The 7833-nt window shown below is 45.8% G+C and overlaps 1 long non-coding RNA gene and 2 other non-coding genes across 3 annotated transcripts; all 3 read right to left on the bottom strand.

The window, feature by feature from the left end:
• Positions 1 to 2365: 2365 nt before the first annotated feature.
• Positions 2366 to 6247, bottom strand: LOC127047610 (uncharacterized). Its single transcript, XR_007773403.1, has 4 exons — positions 6136 to 6247; positions 4789 to 4869; positions 3980 to 4044; positions 2366 to 2694 (listed from the first exon to the last, which is right to left on the bottom strand). It is a non-coding gene; the product is annotated as an uncharacterized LOC127047610 (long non-coding RNA).
• LOC127048571 (small nucleolar RNA SNORA13) lies at positions 2985 to 3118 on the bottom strand. The gene has a single exon (XR_007773745.1). It is a non-coding gene; the product is annotated as a small nucleolar RNA SNORA13 (small nucleolar RNA).
• Positions 4513 to 4644, bottom strand: LOC127048570 (small nucleolar RNA SNORA13). The gene has a single exon (XR_007773744.1). It is a non-coding gene; the product is annotated as a small nucleolar RNA SNORA13 (small nucleolar RNA).
• Positions 6248 to 7833: the final 1586 nt, after the last annotated feature.

Below are 7833 nucleotides of genomic sequence, written 5' to 3'. Positions count from 1 at the left end.
ACGTTGGCCCTGGTGACCCCATTAAAATGGGGTGTGACCCGCATTTTGAGAACCACTGGTATTGAATATCAGTCGGGTTGTCTGTAAGCACTGACACACACTTGTCTTAGAGGTGGGGCTGGAACATTTGCCAAGCAAGGCACACCGCTCTGAGTTCTCTCTCAGTGATATGTAGCAAGAGTTCCTCCTGGGACCAGGGGCCTTGAGTCCTGAGGTGAGCTCCCTATCCCAGTTTGGAAGCATCAGTAACTAGAGACATTGATGGTTGTGGTCTCCTGAATGGAACACCCGCACTTACGACCCCTGGGTTCAACCACCATAAGAGAGTCTATCACCAAAGGGAGAAGTGTGACCACTCTGTCCAAGCAGTCCCAGCCTGGTTGGTACACTGTCACAAGCCAGACCTGAAGTGGTCTGAGTCCCAGCCTCACGCCCCAGGAGCTTCAGGTGGGTCCTCACAGTGGTGGGATGTTTTCTGATGCTATGATTGAGCAGAGTGTCTAATATCTGGCTTCTGGTAAGAAGGCATTGGCCTGGACTGAGTAGAGGACTGCATCTGTGAACTCTATTCTTTGAATGGAGGCAAAGATCGACTTGTGTGTGTTCAACAGGCCTAGCATCAAGAAGGTTGACAGTATTAATTGCATCTACTCTGCCACCTGAGCACTGGACCAGCCTCTGACCAGCCAGTTGTCAAGGCAGGGATACACTAGTATTCTTTGTTTTCTCAAGGGGGCCGCTGACAGGCCGAAAAGTAATACTGAGAACTGATAGTGAACCTGTCCCACCACAAACCACAGGAACTGTCTGTGGCCCAGGATATGGAGATGTTTCCCTGGGGTGGACCGCTGAGGCTGATCAGCTGAGTTTGAGCAGCCCAATAGAAAGGCAATTAGAGGGGCACAGTGGCAGTCCATGAGTCAGGGAAGCTTTAAAGGAGCATTCTGTCAGAGTCCCACTAATGTGTCTTTATATGATGCAGTCAGCCAAGCACTGTTTATGTGCCAGCTTGAATTACGGCTGTAGAGCTTGCTTCCTGAGCATTAACTGTATTAAGCAAATAATCCTACCTATAGCTACTGTGTTTCTATGTTAGCACTGAGGCTGTATGTATGTATGTCACAAATAGACTTGAGTTTAATAACCAGATAAAACTCAAACTTTTGGTCAGTCTCACACTTAGGGCTCTCACAGATGGGTATAACTCCAGCTTTCGTTGAGAAGCCAGTCCCTAGCTGTGGAGCTCATAGGGTACTGAGAGGGACCAGGAACACATGAGGAATGCAAATGGGAGCGTTTGGGGAGGGTACATACCTGAGTACTTTCAGGACTGCAGAGTTCAAACTGCTGACCACAGCGGTCATGGGCATTGTGGGACACCTCCTGGAGGCCAATTAGGGCATCTCCACTGAGGCTGAGTTGTTCTAACTACCTTGATGCGTATCATAGAGCAAAAAGCTCTATGATACGCATCAAGGTAGTTTTATTATGTCAGCATAGCAGGGGAGTTATATCAGCAGGAGCAGCATTTCAGTGTGTACACCTTCACTGTTCTGTTGACAAAACTGTAGCACAGACAAGGCCTAAGCCTCTGTGCAGAGTTCCCTTGCTGATCAAAGTTAAGGAAATGACATATTTGGGTATCATTTCTACTCAGCAGTAGATGGCCTGCTGACAGCCAGTAGGGGGCCTGCACTGTGTTCCAATGTTGCTTCCCTCAGAGGTAGCAACCCTTAAGAGCTAGGGGAGTTCCAATAGTCTTGCTCGAAGAATCAAAGCAGCAGGAGTTTTCCATTGCATCCAATAATTACATATTGCTTCACTAAAAGTTAGACTTGTCTAAGTCTTCCCTTGAGGCAAATCTGGAAATAAGACGCACAGTTAACCATTACATATTTGCCTGATCAAGAATGGAATTTTTTATTTAATAGTATTTAGAAATTGGAATTAACAGTAACTTGGTAGTAAAATGAAAGCATAAGTCTTTCAGCCTGAATAGAGGTAGAAATTCCAACCACTAACTTCTGCCTTGTGTATTTGATTCTACTTTTTAATAGATGAAGGTATAGTTTACAGCCTATGATTGATGCTGAAAGACAAACTGATCTTTACATTGAGGTAAAGCTTGAATGCGTATAAGTGCACTTTATAGGCAATGCAACTTGGAAAGTGAAGATTTTCAAATGGAACAGCTGAACAAATAATTTATATTTCCTTGCTATCAAAACCAAGGTACTTCAAGTGTTAAAAAGTTTCTCATATAATCTTGGCAATAACAATCATCATTTATCAGTTATTCTGGTTCAATATTAATGTACTAACTTGATATTCACCCAAACAAATACATGGTAGAAGTACTGGTAAATCAGGATCAATATTTTATTACCACAGTATAACAACTTATTTTAGTTAACTGAGAAGGTGGTTCTTAGAAAAATTCAACAAATGCAGCAATTAAAAATAAATATATAGTCTATTTTTTAGTACCCAAGACCATTCCCCCACCACTGCCACATATAGTTAAAAGCTATTTGAGTCTTCTTGCGAACATACCAGTAATGTGTTACCATGATTTACAGATTTCCAAATTCCATCTTTTAACAACTCATCTACCTGTATATTTCTTCCAGAACATTCTTCTGGGGGAAGAAAAGCTGCCAAACTTGAGCTGTAGAAATTCTGTACAAATCTTTACTGAAAAAAATAATAATTGAATATCAGATGAGATATGTTTATGAATTATTCTTTAGCAATCTGCAAGATCCTCTAAGGTGGTAGAAAATAGCTTCCCAAAGTCATGTTTTGTTTCAGCTTTGAAACAGTTAAGTCTCTGCAAAGGCATTTTCAAAGTATCTACATGTATAGGAACATCTTTGAAGGTTAATTCCTAAACCAAGTTCCCTGCTCCATTAAGCAAGACTTCAGATCCTATTGTAACTACGAGCACTATTCTAAATTTAGTTACGATAGAAGCTGAGTCACAAAACTGTCCCTTATACAGCAGAATCGTGGGAGCTATTAATTCCCAACATCAAATAATGCTGCGGAAGGACTTTTTTTAAGCCTTTCTTGACACCACAAACATTAACAACAAAAATGAATGGGCAACACAAAGGCAAGAATGCTACTATTGTTAAAAAAATGCTTAGTTGTAAAGTTTGCCAGTAAACTGCAATCTTAGCCAAGAAATATCAAAATGTTATACCACAAGTTATAGGAAGAAAAGTACTTTTTAAAAAAGTGTGTGTTATTTGTAGTGTTATTTAAATGGTTTAATGCAAGATTATCATGCTTGTAAACATTAAGTAAGAACAAGAACTAAAAATTTCACTTCCAGTAGAAACTAGAAAAAGCTATTATGATTCACTTCTGACTGCTGCCCTTTAGCTCGGGGGCAACAGGTAAGACAACTGCCTGAAGTTTGATTAGCTTATGACATTTTGCACCAATATTCTGCAACTAATTTTTGTTTTGGAAAATACTTAAGAACATTTAATCAGTAAAAATTTGTTAGATCATCCTTGCCCACCTTGGACACTGAAGCATTCTGCATGACCTTACAAGCAAGGTAACGAATTAAGCATTACAAAAGAAATATCACAGATTTGTATCAGAGGGGTAGCCGTGTTAGTCTGGATCTGTAAAAGCAGCAAAGAATCCTGTGGCACCTTATAGACTAACAGACGTTTTGGAGCATGAGCTTTTGTGGGTGAATACCCACTTCGTCAGATGGAAAGCTCATGCTCCAAAATGTCTGTTGGTCTATAACGTGCCACAGAACTCTTTGCTGCTATCACAGATTTAGAGTTTTGTAGAGTAAGAGCTCTCACCAAACGTTAAACAGACATGACAAACTGCAAGTAAATAATCAACATTTAGGAATAAGACCTAAAGGTTCTGTCCATATACAAATGGAACCTTTCACTTTAACCAATGTAGGCACTGAATTCAAAAGAAAAAACACACATTTCTATCTTACCATAGTATACAAGGCCATATGTACAGAAACTGTAGTCTTCTATACATTCAGACTAATTTTCTCCACTGAACAGAAACAAATACAAGTTAGTACAATGAACATGCATTGCTCCAACCCCACCCATCACCATTTTCTTAGAATTTTTTGTCTTAAGAGCAACCCTGGACACTGCTGAAACACTTCTAGGTGCAGCACCAAATGAAGCCAGCAAGTGCCTAGCAATTAAAATCAATGTTGTGGCTCTATAATTATATTTGGACATGAAGGAATCTCCCCTGAAGTTATTAATAAGTAGCAATTAAATTAAATTTTACCAAAATATATCGAATCTCTTGGAGCTTGCCAGAATTTAATTTGATGTCTATTATAAAGGTCAAGAAAAACCAATGCTGAAGGCAAGATATAGTGGGAGTGGGTGAGGTTGTGTGGCCTACAATGTGCAGGAGGTCATACTACCAAGTCATCATAACCGTCTCTTCTGACCTTAAAGACTACTCATGCCTACCACTCAATCATCAACTTTTCTACAGAGATTCTGTCCTTGCAGAATCGTGGAGGGAAAAAGTACATAACTATCTCCCAAAACTTTTTCAGCAAGAGTTTTTGTATGCCTTTTTTGACACCACGTTCACTGTGGGAGATAGTGAATGGGTAACACAAAGGCAAATATTTAAATCTCTAAGTGATCATTTCTCAGTGCAAAACCTAGCTTAACAGCATATAAACAAATGGTCACCTTCAAAAGAGACCTATAAGTAAATTTTTGAATTATACACAAATATCAGGCATTCCATTAAAAATAATCATACCATTCAAGAACTGTCATACTTCTTGTAACATGGTATTTGTCAACTAGGCAAAGCTCATCAATGGGCATTGTCTGCCTATATCTGAAAAACAGGAGGAAAAGAGATAAAATATAATAAAATGTCTAAACAGATCAATTTAAAGTCAAACTAATCTTGTATACAAGTAAATTTTGTTCTCAATGCCACTAGCCTCATAGGGCTCTTCTGGCAGCCAGTGATCATGTAGAAGACCCAGCCACATTTCATGCTAGTCTTATGGAGGAGACTGCTCTACAAAATGGAAGGATTCTTCCCTCCTTCAAATTGTGTGATCTGCCCATGGTGGGCCATGCTGATTTTAAGGGTGCATTGTGCAGTAAAAAAACCAGTCCAAAACCTAAGCATATTAGGGAATGTGAGTTATGCATGTATAAAACAGAAAGCAGAAAACCCAATCTTCCAACAGGTGAAGACTTCACCTCTACAAAATTTGATAGATCTCCCAGGACACCAAGGAATAGATGATGAGCAGCAGTATCACTGTTCCCTCACTCAAAAAACCATGCCCCATAGCTTTCAGGACTTTCACAGAAGTGTGGTGTGTGAGAAATATTGCTCCAAGGATCACCATGCTATGGCCAGTCAGTCCCATTTTTAAGAAGTACCCAAACCCTGGGTCTAATACGTGTGATTTATCAGTCTACTGGGCGCTGCTCCCCATGCAGCACGAGCACGCACAGCTAAAGCGGCGAGGAAGGGTTTGGGGCTCTGTTAGCACCGCCCGCGTTAGTTACAAACATGCACGTGCACTACTCTGAAGCCAGGGAAAGCACGCGGAGCTGAGCAGCCGTTGGGTCCACAGCACGAACCAAAATCCTCACTCGCTCGAGCCAACTCCAGGCGGACCCGCGCCCGAGTCACAGGAACGGCAGCGGCTGCCCGCGCCCGCCAGTCACGCCGCTGCGACCCAACAGGGCTCCCCCAGGAGCCAGCCGGGGGGTTCGGCCCCAACACGCGAGGGCCTGCGGGGGAGGGGGCGGCCGCCTGACGGGCCGAGCCGCCACAGCGCGGCAGGGCTGCGAGAGGCGCGAGCCCGGCAGGGTCGGCCCATGAGGCAGAGGGAGCCGCACTGGGGCTCGCGCCAGGCCAGCCACTGCCACGGGACGCGGCGTCTCGGCTGGAGGGCGCGCGCTGGACGCAGCGCGCGGAGGCTCCTGCACGGAGCTACGCGCCGCTAGGTCCAGCCGTCCCCCAACCCGCAACACATGGCACGGGAGAAACAACCACCCCCTCGCCCCGCCCCCCACTACGGAGCCGGCTACCCCGCCCGTCCTCTAGAACCCCGCGGCCCTGGCCGGGCCGCCTCACCACGAGGCCGCTGCTGCTCCCAAACCAACCGGCGCAGGGGCCGAGCAGCAACAACCCAGCACAACCGAGCCCATCCCGCCTGAGAGAGAGAGAGAGACTCTACCCCCGCTCCCAGCATGCCCCGAGCCGAACAAACCACTCTGCAGGGAGGAGCGGCGTGTACCAACGCCGGGGAGGGGGGCCCTCACGCAGACAGGGAAGGAGGGGGAGGAGAGTGTACCAACTCCACCGGGAAGGGTGGGGGGTGTAAATCCATTTCTCCACCCCATGGAGAGGCCGGGCAGGAGCGAGGTCGAATGAAGCATTTTTCTTTGATCTCGCTGCTGGGTCTGCAGTGAGTATTAGGGCAACCAAACTATGGCCTTGGCTACACCGGCACTTTACAGCCCTGCAACTTTCTCACTCAGGGGTGTGAAAAAACACCCCCCTGAGCACAGCAAGTTACAGCTCTGCAAAGCGCCAGTGTAAACAGTGCCCCAGTGCTGGGAGCGCAGCTCGCAGCGCTATAAGCTAATCCCCACCGGGAGGTGGAGTACCTGCGGCACTGGCGCTGCGACCACACTCCCACTTCAAAGCACTGCTGCGGGAGCGCTCCCATAGCAGCACTGTACGGCTGCAAGTGTAGCCGTACCCGATGTCTTACAGGCAGGACATTTTTCACAGCCTGAGCAATGTAGCTCGGGGGACCTACGTTTTAGGTATAGACCAATGTGGTGCTAATACAAACGCTCAATCAGTGCTATTAAACCAATCACACTGTGAAACTCAGGTGTTGTTTTGCAGCGTGAGGCCTCCCACTCAAGCTAGACTAACTTGAGAGGAGTTAATCTTAGGCCTTGTCTACACTGCCATTTTACAGCACTGCAACTTTCTCCCTCGGGTGTAAAAAAACACCCCCCTGAGCGCTGCAAGTTTCAGCGCTGTAAAGTGGCAGTGCACTCCCAGCACTGGGAGTTACCTACACCCCTTGTGGCGGTGGGTTTTTTACAGCGCTGGGAGAGCTCTCTTCCAGTGTTGGTGCCACAATTACGCAGCCACAGTAAAATGCTGCCTTAGGGCATGTCTACACTGGAAGAGTTACAGCGCCGGGAGTTACAGCACCGCTCAGAGAGTGCTGAAGGGAAACTGCTGTTGTGTTCACACTGTTAGCTGCCTGCACAATATTCACCCTTGCAACAGTATTTGGAGCCGTGCATTCTGGGCAGCTAGCCCACAGAGCACTGCTTTCTCTTCTGCCACTAACACTTGTGGGAAGGCAAGTGTGTCGCAGGGCATCCTGGGTCCTCTCCTAATGCCCTGTGATGCATTGCTTCACATCCCAGCAATCCCTGTGCTTCCAGCCGCATTTGGCACCATCTTTCAACAGTTTGTGTACTGCTCACCCTGCCTCTTTGGGCTGCAGGAATGGATCCCAAACTGTTGACCAGTATGCTGCTTGCTCTGATCAACATGTCACAAGTGGCAGTGAAGTTATTCCTTAAACTACAAAGGCAAGAGGAGTGCAACATTGATCTCATCATGCGTAGGAGCTATGACATGAGATTGCTTGTGGCATTCACAGAGGTGCTGACCACAGTGGAACGCTGCTTTTGGGCTCGGGAAACAAGAACTCAGTGGTGGGATCACGTCGTGATGCACGTCTGGGCTGATGAGCAGTGGCTGCAGAACTTCCGGATGAGGAAAGCCACATTCATGGGA

This window comes from Gopherus flavomarginatus, chromosome 3 (genome assembly GCF_025201925.1).
Source record: "Gopherus flavomarginatus isolate rGopFla2 chromosome 3, rGopFla2.mat.asm, whole genome shotgun sequence".
Classification (NCBI taxonomy): domain Eukaryota; kingdom Metazoa; phylum Chordata; order Testudines; family Testudinidae; genus Gopherus; species Gopherus flavomarginatus.
This window is presented reverse-complemented; position numbering and strand designations above follow the sequence as displayed.